This window comes from Bufo bufo, chromosome 2 (genome assembly GCF_905171765.1).
Source record: "Bufo bufo chromosome 2, aBufBuf1.1, whole genome shotgun sequence".
Lineage (NCBI taxonomy): Eukaryota > Metazoa > Chordata > Amphibia > Anura > Bufonidae > Bufo > Bufo bufo.
In genome coordinates this window covers 723,084,170-723,096,552 of record NC_053390.1, presented here as the reverse complement: position 1 = coordinate 723,096,552, position 12,383 = coordinate 723,084,170, and the positions used below count along the sequence as shown (strand labels likewise).

General features: G+C 45.8%; 1 protein-coding gene across 1 annotated transcript in view; it reads left to right on the top strand.

Annotated features, from left to right (window-relative positions):
- The first annotated feature begins 500 nt into the window (after window positions 1-500).
- TRMT9B (tRNA methyltransferase 9B (putative)) overlaps window positions 501-12,383 on the top strand; it is a 73,991-nt gene continuing 62,108 nt past the window's right edge. The window contains exon 1 of the mRNA XM_040420545.1: window positions 501-684. The gene's annotated coding sequence lies outside the window, so the exon portion shown is untranslated. The remainder of the gene's footprint in view (window positions 685-12,383) is intronic.

Genomic DNA, 12,383 nt, shown 5'->3' with positions numbered 1-12,383 from the left:
TTTAGTGGCTAGGAACAGGGAATGGGGGCCCAGTTGTTATTCTTGCTATGGGGCCTAATAATTTCTAGGTACCCCCTGTAAGGAATCATTCTGATCATTTCTCTTGCCTGTATGTGTTACTTGTCACTGCTTGCCTTGGACATGTCGGTGATCAGTCTCTTCCAGGGACCTTGTGTGATCTTCTCAGAGATGAGCTCTGCACCTGCAAGGTGACTCTACCATGCACCAATGAGTGAGGATGGGGCTGCTCCTGTCACTGGGAAGGTCCACACACTACTCTGCATGACCTACATCTGCTCTATAGATAGATGAAAGCCGTGACATGTCGTGATATGCTCCATCACTATGAATGGGACCTGAGAAAGTCCCCCTCTTCTGTGGGGAAGAGGCAGGAAAAGAGAAGCAAGGTCACATGAGCAGCGGCGGCGCCCCCTCCCCCTCCGCAGTCCCCGGCACACCATGCTCCCACTCCGGCTGCCAGTGCTGAGGATTACCACAGGGAGCAAGTCCTGCTTCTTCCTGCTACATCTCTGCCCCTCCAGCAGCGGCTTCACCCCGGGCTCCCCATCCGCAGCAGGGTATGGAGGGGCCACATCATGCCAAGCCGTGCAGTCTGAGCTTCCATGGTCACTATGCCATGCACTGACTGCAAAACACGGGCTCCAAGGCTGGCACCAGCGGCAGGTAATTCATGCGTGCTAAGAAGCTAGTCTCAGGATTGTAGAAGACGCAGAGATCATGCAGAAGTGTACACTGATACCTATGTATATCCTCAGTATATAGGGGGCACTGATACCTATGTATATCCTCAGTATATAGGGGGCACTGATACCTAGGTATATCCTCAGTATAGAGGGGGCACTGATACCTATGTATATCCTCAGTATAGAGTGGGCACTGATACCTAGGTATGCCCTCAGTATAGAGGGGGCACTGATACCTATGTATATCCTCAGTATAGAGGGGGCACTGATACCTATGTATGTCCTCAGTATAGAGGGGGCACTGATACCTATGTATGCCCTCAGTATATAGGGGGCACTGATACCTATGTATATCCTCAGGGTATAGGGGGCACTGATACCTATGTATATCCTCAGTATATAGGGGGCACTGATACCTATGTATGCCCTCAGTATATAGGGGGCACTGATACCTATGTATATCCTCAGTATATAGGGGGCACTGATACCTATGTATATCCTCAGTATATAGGGGGCACTGATACCTATGTATATCTTCAGTATATAGGGGGCACTGATATCTATGTATGCCCTCAGTATAGAGGGGGCACTGATACCTATGTATATCCTCAGTATAGAGGGGGCACTGATACCTATGTATATCCTCAGTATAGAGGGGGCACTGATACCTATGTATGCCCTCAGTATATAGGGGGCACTGATACCTAGGTATGCCCTCAGTATAGAGGGGGCACTGATACCTATGTATATCCTCAGTATAGAGGGGGCACTGATACCTATGTATATCCTCAGTATAGAGGGGGCACTGATACCTATGTATGCCCTCAGTATATAGGGGGCACTGATACCTATGTATATCCTCAGTGTATAGGTGGCACTGATACCTATGTATGTCCTCAGTATAGAGGGGGCACTGATACCTATGTATATCATCAGTGTATAGGTGGCACTGATACCTATGTATGTCCTCAGTATAGAGGGGGCACTGATACCTATGTATATCCTCAGTATATAGGGGGCACTGATACCTATGTATATCCTCAGTATAGTGGGGGCACTGATACCTATGTATATCCTAAGTATAGAGGGGGCACTGATACCTATGTATATCCTCAGTATATAGGGGGCACTGGTACCTATGTATATCCTCAGTATAGAGGGGGCACTGATGCCTATGTATGCCCTCAGTATATAGGGGGCACTGATACCTATGTATATCCTCAGTATATAGGGGGCACTGATACCTATGTATATCCTCAGGGTATAGGGGGCACTGATACCTATGTATGTCCTCAGTATATAGGGGGCACTGGTACCTATGTATATCCTCAGTATAGAGGGGGCACTGATACCTATGTATGCCCTCAGTATATAGGGGGCACTGATACCTATGTATATCCTCAGTATATAGGGGGCACTGATACCTATGTATATCCTCAGGGTATAGGGGGCACTGATACCTATGTATGTCCTCAGTATAGAGGGGGCACTGATACCTATGTATGCCCTCAGTATAGAGGGGGCACTGATACCTATGTATATTCTCTATATAGAGGGGGCACTGATACCTATGTATGCCCTCAGTATATAGGGGGCACTGATACCTATGTATGCCCTCAGTATATAGGGGGCACTGATACCTATGTACATCCTCAGTATATAGGGGGCACTGATACCTATGTACATCCTCAGTATAGAGGTGGCACTGATACCTAAGTATATACTCAGTATAGAGGGGGCACTGATGCCTAAGTATATACTCAGTATAGAGGGGGCACTGATACCTATGTACATCCTCAGTATAGAGGGGGCACTGATACCTGTGTATGCCCTCAGTATAGAGGGGGCACTGATGCCTAAGTATATACTCAGTATATAGGGGGCACTGATACCTATGTATATCCTCAATATATAGGGGGCACTGATACCTATGTATGCCCTCAGTGTATAGGGGGCACAGATACCTATGTATATCCTCAGTATATAGGGGGCACTGGTACCTATGTATATCCTCAGTATAGAGGGGGCACTGATGCCTATGTATGCCCTCAGTATATAGGGGGCACTGATACCTATGTATATCCTCAGTATATAGGGGGCACTGATACCTATGTATATCCTCAGTATAGTGGGGGCACTGATACCTATGTATATCCTCAGTATATAGGGGGCACTGATACCTATGTATATCCTCAGTATAGAGGGGGCACTGATGCCTATGTATGCCCTCAGTATATAGGGGGCACTGATACCTATGTATATCCTCAGTATATAGGGGGCACTGATACCTATGTATATCCTCAGGGTATAGGGGGCACTGATACCTATGTATGCCCTCAGTATAGAGGGGGCACTGATACCTATGTATGCCCTCAGTATATAGGGGGCACTGATACCTATGTATATCCTCAGTATACACTGCGTGCAGAATTATTAGGCAAATGAGTATTTTGACCACATCATCCTCTTTATGCATGTTGTCTTACTCCAAGCTGTATAGGCTCGAAAGCCTACTACCAATTAAGCATATTAGGTGATGTGCATCTCTGTAATGAGAAGGGGTGTGGTCTAATGACATCAACACCCTATATCAGGTGTGCATAATTATTAGGCAACTTCCTTTCCTTTGGCAAAATGGGTCAAAAGAAGGACTTGACAGGCTCAGAAAAGTCAAAAATAGTGAGATATCTTGCAGAGGGATGCAGCACTCTTAAAATTGCAAAGCTTCTGAAGCGTGATCATCGAACAATCAAGCGTTTCATTCAAAATAGTCAACAGGGTCGCAAGAAGCGTGTGGAAAAACCAAGGCGCAAAATAACTGCCCATGAACTGAGAAAAGTCAAGCGTGCAGCTGCCAAGATGCCACTTGCCACCAGTTTGGCCATATTTCAGAGCTGCAACATCACTGGAGTGCCCAAAAGCACAAGGTGTGCAATACTCAGAGACATGGCCAAGGTAAGAAAGGCTGAAAGACGACCACCACTGAACAAGACACAATAGCTGAAACGTCAAGACTGGGCCAAGAAATATCTCAAGACTGATTTTTCTAAGGTTTTATGGACTGATGAAATGAGAGTGAGTCTTGATGGGCCAGATGGATGGGCCCGTGGCTGGATTGGTAAAGGGCAGAGAGCTCCAGTCCGACTCAGACGCCAGCAAGGTGGAGGTGGAGTACTGGTTTGGGCTGGTATCATCAAAGATGAGCTTGTGGGGCCTTTTCGGGTTGAGGATGGAGTCAAGCTCAACTCCCAGTCCTACTGCCAGTTTCTGGAAGACACCTTCTTCAAGCAGTGGTACAGGAAGAAGTCTGCAGCCTTCAAGAAAAACATGATTTTCATGCAGGACAATGTTCCATCACACGCGTCCAAGTACTCCACAGCGTGGCTGGCAAGAAAGGGTATAAAAGAAGAAAATCTAATGACATGGCCTCCTTGTTCACCTGATCTGAACCCCATTGAGAACCTGTGGTCCATCATCAAATGTGAGATTTACAAGGAAGGAAAACAGTACACCTCTCTGAACAGTGTCTGGGAGGCTGTGGTTGCTGCTGCACGCAATGTTGATGGTGAACAGATCAAAACACTGACAGAATCCATGGATGGCAGGCTTTTGAGTGTCCTTGCAAAGAAAGGTGGCTATATTGGTCACTGATTTGTTTTTGTTTTGTTTTTGAATGTCAGAAATGTATATTTGTGAATGTTGAGATGTTATATTGGTTTCACTGGTAAAAATAAATAATTGAAATGGGTATATATTTGTTTTTTGTTAAGTTGCCTAATAATTATGCACAGTAATAGTCACCTGCACACACAGATATCCCCCTAAAATAGCTAAAACTAAAAACAAACTAAAAACTACTTCCAAAAATATTCAGCTTTGATATTAATGAGTTTTTTGGGTTCATTGAGAACATGGTTGTTGTTCAATAATAAAATTAATCCTCAAAAATACAACTTGCCTAATAATTCTGCACTCCCTGTAGAGGGGGCACTGATACCTATGTATATTCTCTATATAGAGGGGGCACTGATACCTATGTATGCCCTCAGTATATAGGGGGCACTGATACCTATGTATGCCCTCAGTATATAGGGGGCACTGATACCTATGTACATCCTCAGTATATAGGGGGCACTGATACCTATGTACATCCTCAGTATAGAGGTGGCACTGATACCTAAGTATATACTCAGTATAGAGGGGGCACTGATGCCTAAGTATATACTCAGTATAGAGGGGGCACTGATACCTATGTACATCCTCAGTATAGAGGGGGCACTGATACCTGTGTATGCCCTCAGTATAGAGGGGGCACTGATGCCTAAGTATATACTCAGTATATAGGGGGCACTGATACCTATGTATATCCTCAATATATAGGGGGCACTGATACCTATGTATGCCCTCAGTGTATAGGGGGCACTGATACCTATGTATATCCTCAGTATATAGGGGGCACTGATACCTATGTATATCCTCAGTATAGAGGGGGCACTGATACCTATGTATATCCTCAGTATATAGGGGCACTGATACCTATGTATATCCTCAGTATAGAGGGGGCACTGATACCTATGTATGTCCTCAGTATAGTGGGGGCACTGATACCTATGTATGCCCTCAGTATATAGGGGGCACTGATACCTATGTATATCCTCAGTATAGAGGGGCACTGATACCTATGTACATCCTCAGTATAGAGGGGGCACTGATACCTATGTATGTCCTCAGTATAGAGGGGGCACTGATACCTATGTATGCCCTCAGTATAGTGGGGGCACTGATACCTATGTATATCCTCAGTATAGAGGGGGCAATGATACCTATGTATGTCCTCAGTGTATAGGGGGCACTGATACCTATGTATATCCTCAGTATAGAGGGGGCACTGATACCAATGTATGCCCTCAGTATATAGGGGGCACTGATACCTATGTACATCCTCAGTATAGAGGGGGCACTGATACCTATGTATATTCTCTATATAGAGGGGGCACTGATACCTATGTATATCCTCAGTATAGAGGGGGCACTGATACCTATGTATGCCCTCAGTATATAAGGGGCACTGATACCTATGTACATCCTCAGTATAGAGGGGGCACTGATACCTATGTATATTCTCTATATAGAGGGGGCACTGATACCTATGTATATCCTCAGTATAGAGGGGGCACTGATACCTATGTATGCCCTCAGTATATAGGGGGCACTGATACCTATGTACATCCTCAGTATAGAGGTGGCACTGATTCCTAAGTATATACTCAGCATAGAGGGGGCACTGATGCCTAAGTATATACTCAGTATAGAGGGGACACTGATGCCTAAGTATATACTCAGTATAGAGGGGGCACTGATACCTTTGTACATCCTCAGTATAGAGGGGGCACTGATACCTATGTATGCCCTCAGTATAGAGGGGGCACTGATACCTGTGTATGCCCTCAGTATAGAGGGGGCACTGATGCCTAAGTATATACTCAGTATAGAGGGGGCACTGATACCTATGTATATCCTCGGTATAGAGGGGACACTGATGCCTAAGTATATACTCAGTATAGAGGGGGCACTGATACCTTTGTACATCCTCAGTATAGAGGGGGCACTGATACCTATGTATGCCCTCAGTATAGAGGGGGCACTGAGGCCTAAGTATATACTCAGTATAGAGGGGGCACTGATACCTAAGTATATATTCAGTATAGAGGGGGCACTGATACCTATGTATGCCCTCAGTATAGAGGGGACACTGATACCTATGTACATCTTCAGTATAGAGGGGGCACTGATACCTATGTATGTCCTCAGTATAGTGGGGGCACTGATACCTATGTACAGTACAGACCAAAAGTTTGGACACACCTTCTCATTCAAAGAGTTTTCTTTATTTTCATGACTATGAAAATTGTAGATTCACACTGAAGGCATCAAAACTATGAATTAACACATGTGGAATTATATACATAACAAACAAGTGTGAAACAACTGAAAATATGTCATATTCTAGGTTCTTTAAAGTAGCCACCCTTTGCTTTGATTACTTCTTTGCACACTCTTGGCATTCTCTTGATGAGCTTCAAGAGGTAGTCCCCTGAAATGGTTTTCACTTTACAGGTGTGCCCTGTCAGGTTTAATAAGTGGGATTTCTTGCCTTATAAATGGGGTTGGGACCATCAGTAGCGTTGAGGAGAAGTCAGGTGGATACACAGCTGATAGTCCTACTGAATAGACTGTTAGAATTTGTATTATGGCAAGAAAAAAGCAGCTAAGTAAAGAAAAACGAGTGGCTATCATTACTTTAAGAAATGAAGGTCAGTCAGTCAACCGAAAAATTGGGAAAACTTTGAAAGTAAGGGCTATTTGACCATGAAGGAGAGTGATGGGGTGCTGCGCCAGATGACCTGGCCTCCACAGTCACCGGACCTGAACCCAATCGAGATGGTTTGGGGTGAGCTGGACCGCAGAGTGAAGGCAAAAGGGCTGACAAGTGCTAAGCATCTCTGGGAACTCCTTCAAGACAGTTGGAAGACCATTTCAGGGAACTACCTCTTGAAGCTCATCAAGAGAATGCCAAGAGTGTGCAAAGCAGTAATCAAAGCAAAAGGTGGCTACTTTGAAGAACCTAGAATATGACATATTTTCAGTTGTTTCACACTTGTTTGTTATGTATATAATTCCACATGTGTTAATTCATAGTTTTGATGCCTTCATAGTCATGAAAATAAAGAAAACTCTTTGAATGAGAAGGTGTGTCCAAACTTTTGGTCTGTACTGTATGTCCTCAGTATAGAGTGGGCACTGATACCTATGTATGTCCTCAGTATAGTGGGGCACTGATACCTATGTATGTCCTCAGTATAGTGGGGGCACTGATACCTATGTATATCCTCAGTATAGAGGGGGCACTGATACCTATGTGTATCCTCACTATCCTCAGTATAGAGTGGGCACTGATACCTATGTATGTCCTCAGTATAGTGGGGCACTGATACCTATGTATATCCTCAGTATAGAGGGGGCACTGATACCTATGTATATCCTCAGTATAGAGTGGGCACTGATACCTATGTATGTCCTCAGTATAGTGGGGGCACTGATACCTATGTATGTCCTCAGTCTAGTGGGGGCACTGATACCTATGTATGTTATCAGTATATAGGGGGCACTGATACCTATGTATGTCCTCAGTATAGAGTGAGCACTGATACCTATGTATGTCCTCAGTATAGAGTGGGCACTGATACCTATGTATGTCCTCAGTGTAGAGTGGGCACTGATACCTATGTATGTCCTCAGTGTAGAGTGGGCACTGATACCTATGTATGCCCTCAGGATAGAGGGGGTGCTGATACCTATGTATGTCCTCAATATACCGGGTGCACTGATACCTATGTATATCCTCAGTATACAATGCTATCCCATATATGTGTCAGTATAAGTACAGAGCATAGAGGATGCAGTGATGTATGTTATGAATACAGAGGGATAAGCGCTATCTCATATATATGGCCAGTATGAGGTTAGATGATGCCCCATATATGTACTAGTATCTCACAAAAATAATTACACCCCTCACATTTTTAAAAAATATTTTATTCTATCTTTTCATGGGACAACACTGAAGATATGTTTTTAATACAATGTAAAGTAGTCAGTGTACAGCTTGTATAACAGTGTAAATTTGGTTTGCCCTCAAAATAACTCAACACACACCCTTTAATGTCTAAACCTCTGACAACAAAAGTGAGTACAAACCTATGTGAAAATGGCCAAATTTTGCCAAATTAGTCATTTTCCCTGTCATGTGACTCGTTAGTGTTACAAGGTCTCAGGTGTGAATGGGGAGCAGGTGTATTCAATTTGGTGTTATCGCTCTCTCACTCTCTCATACTGGTGTCACTGGAAGCTCAACATGGCACCTCATGGGAAAGAACTCTCTGACGATCTGAAAAATAGAATTGTTGCTGTACATAAAGATGGCCTAGGCTATAAGAAGATTGCCAACACCCTGAAACTGAGCTGCAGCACGGTGGCCAATACCATGCAGCGGATTAACAAGACAGGTTCCACTCAGAACAGGCCTCACCATGCTTGACCAAAGAAGTTGAGTGCACGTGCTCAGCGTCATATCCAGAGGTTGCCTTTACAAAATAGACCTATGAGTGCTGCCAGCATTGCTGCAGAGGTTAAAGGGGTGGAGGGGTCAGCTTGTCAGCGTTCAGACCATACACCGCTCACTGCATCAAATTGGTCTGCATGGCCGTCTTCCCAGAAGGAAGGCTCTTCTAAAAATGATGCACAAGAAAGCCCACAAACAGTTTGCTAAAGACAAGGAGACTAAGGAAACGGTTTACTGGAACCATGTCCAGTGGTTTGATGAGACGAAGATAAACTTATTTGGTTCAGATGGTGCCAAGCGTGTGTGTTGGCAACCAGATGAGGAGTACAAAGACAAGTGTGGCTTGCCTACAGTCAAGCATGGTGGTGGGAGTGTCATTGCTTGGGGCTGCATGAGTGCTGACGGCTGTGAGGAGCTACAGTTCATTGAGGGAACCTGAAGCAGAGCATGATCCCTTCCCTTCGGAAACTGGGCCACAAGGCAGTATTCCAACATGATAACGAGCCAGAACACACCTCCAAGATGACCACTGCCTTGCTAAAGAAAAAGAGGGTAAAGGTGCTGGACTGGCCAAGCATGTCTCCAGACCTAAACCCTATTGAGCATTTGTGGTGCTTCCTCAAACGAAAGCTGCAGGAGCGCAATGTCTCTAACATCCACCAGCTCCGTGATGTAATGGAGAAGTGGAAGAGGATTCCAGTGTGTCACAGACGTACCGAGACATACGGACGTCCCCGAGGCAGTGAGTGGCAGGAGATCTTTGAGACTGGCAACACGTGGTTTGATTTGACATGTTTACCTTGTGGATCAATAGGCGTCTGTGTTGTTTCTGGTACTGGCCACACCCTTAATTTCCAGGTGTTCCTATTGTGGTTATTTAAATTTCCCTATTTATAGTTGTCTCTCCCACAATGCTGTGTGGTTTATAGCTTCAGTTGGACCAGAGGATACCTGGTGTTTGGATCTTGGTTGAGTTCCTGGTGCTGCCATAGCTTCTTGGAAGTAAGTGTTACCTTTCCCTTTTGTACTTTATTTTGACTTTTTTGTGTGTTGCATCTTCTTGTTGTTTGGTATTAGGCCTCAGAGAGACTCTCGTTCATCCTTCCTTTTGGAGGAATGGGTTGTCTCATTCCTGTCATTAGTACCAGGGTCCTTTAGGCTTTGATAGGACTTTAGGTATTCCTGTGTATGAACTCACCTAAGTTTGGGGTCTGTTCATACTGGTAGTCAGTCAGGGCTTTGGTTAGGGTTATTCCTAGGAGGTGTCCATCTTTGTTCCCTAGTTTTCAGGCCTTATTTCCTTTACCTTTTCGCTCCTATGTTCGGTGTCGGGTTTCCCTGCCACATTAGAGCGTGACACAGTGGCAACCTTTGAGGCCCTAGTGTACTTCATTCCCAAGAGAGTTAAGGCAGTGCTGGAAAATAATGGTGGCCACACACAATATTGACACTTTGGGCACACTTTGGCCATTTTTACTTAGGGGTGTACTCACTTTTGTTGCCAGCAGTTTAGACATTAATGGCTGTGTGTGGAGTTATTTTAAGGGCACACCAAATTTACACTGTTATACAAGCTGTACACTGACTACTTTACATTATATCTAGGCAAAATCTAGGCAAGGACGCAGGCCCCCATCTTTCTTTTTAACGAAGAAAAACCCTGCAGCCACGGGTGAAGAGGAGGGTCTGATGTGTCCCTTAGCCAAGCTCTCGGAGATATAATCTTTCATGGCTTGTCTCTCTGGACCCGAAAGATTATATAACCTGGTCTTGGGTAATTTTGCAGCGGGAATCAGGTTAACCGGGCAATCATAAGGACGGTGAGGAGGTAACTTCTGACAACCCTTTTCAGAAAAGACGTCCTCAAAGTCCGAAACAAATGTGGGTAGGGTAGCTATGGAGGCGACTAAGCAATTGCTATTTAAGCAATTTTCTCTGCACTGCTCACTCCACTCCAATATCTCCCTGGCCTGCCAATCCACCACTGGATTGTGCGCTACCAACCAGGGAAGACCCAAAACCACCGGAGTGGGAAGCCCCTCCAGAACATAACATGAAAGCAACTAGTTATGGTGGTCCCCTACCCGAAGGTGTAAGTTATGGACAATGTGAGTGAGGTTTCTCTGAGACAGAGGAGCAGAATCAATAGCGAATATGGGAATAGGTCTCTGTAGCATACAGAGAGACAAACCCATAGTGTGGGCAAAATGGGCATCTATCAAATTTACTCCTGCTCCACTGTCTAGAAAAAAAGAAATAGTCTCCGTCTTAACGCCAAAGACAACAACCGCTGGCAACACAAATTGCGATGTTCGTATGGAGGAAACATATACCCCCCGGCTGACATCCTCCACACAGCCTGGGGTTAGTAGTTTTCCGACGGTCTTTTGTTTTTGAGGAAGGAAGGACAGACATTAATAAAATGACCCCTCTCCCCACAGAAAAAACAAACCCCACGCCTACGGCGAGCCTCAGGAGGGCGGACCTGACGAGTAGTTCCTCCTAGCTGCATAGGCTCGTCTAAGTCCGTACAGACTAACTGCTGCTTCGGTCATCGGAGCATGGGGCGGTCATCTGAGCATGGGGTGGTCATCTGAGCATGGGGCGGTCATCTGAGCATAGAGCGGTCATCTGAGCATAGAGCGGTCATCTGAGCATGGGGCGGTCATCTGAGCATGGGGCGGTCATCTGAGCATGGGGCGGTCATCTGAGCATGGGGCGGTCATCTGAGCATAAAGCGGTCTTTGGAGCATGGGGCGGTCATCTGATCATGGGGTGTTATCTGAGCATGGGGCGATCATCTGAGCATGGGGCGGTCATCTGAGCATGGACGGTCATCTGAGCATGGGTCGGTCATCTGTGCATGGGGCGTTCATCTGAGCATGGGGCGGTCATCTGAGCATAGAGCGGTCTTCTGAGCATGGGGCGGTCATCTGAGCATGGGGTGTCATCTAAACATGGGGCAGTCATCTGAGAAATACTAAAACACATTATGAAAAACAAAGATTGCCAGAAGTCTCACTTAGGCCTCTTTCACACTTGCGTTGTCCGGATCCGGCATGCACTCCACTTGCCGGAATTACACTCCGGATCCGGAAAAACGCAAGTGTACTGAAAGCATTTGAAGACGGAACCGTCTTCCAAATGCTTTCAGTGTTACTATGGCACCCAGGACGCTATTAAAGTCCTGGTTGCCATAGTAGGAGCGGGGAGCGGGGGAGCGGTATACTTACAGTCCGTGCGGCTCCCGGGGCGCTCCAGAATGACGTCAGAGCGCCCCATGCGCATGGATGACGTGTCCAATGCGATCACATGATCCATGCGCTTGGGGCGCCCTGACGTCACTCTGGAGCGCCTGGGGAGCCGCACGGACGGTAAGTATGCTGCTCTCCCGCTCCCCGCTCCACTTTACCATGGCTGCCAGGACTTTAGCGTCCCGGCAGCCATGGTAACCATTCAGAAAAAGCTAAATGTCGGCTCCGGCAATGCGCCGAAACGACGTTTAGCTTAAGGCCGGATCCGGATCAATGCCTTTCAATGGGCATTAATTCCGGATC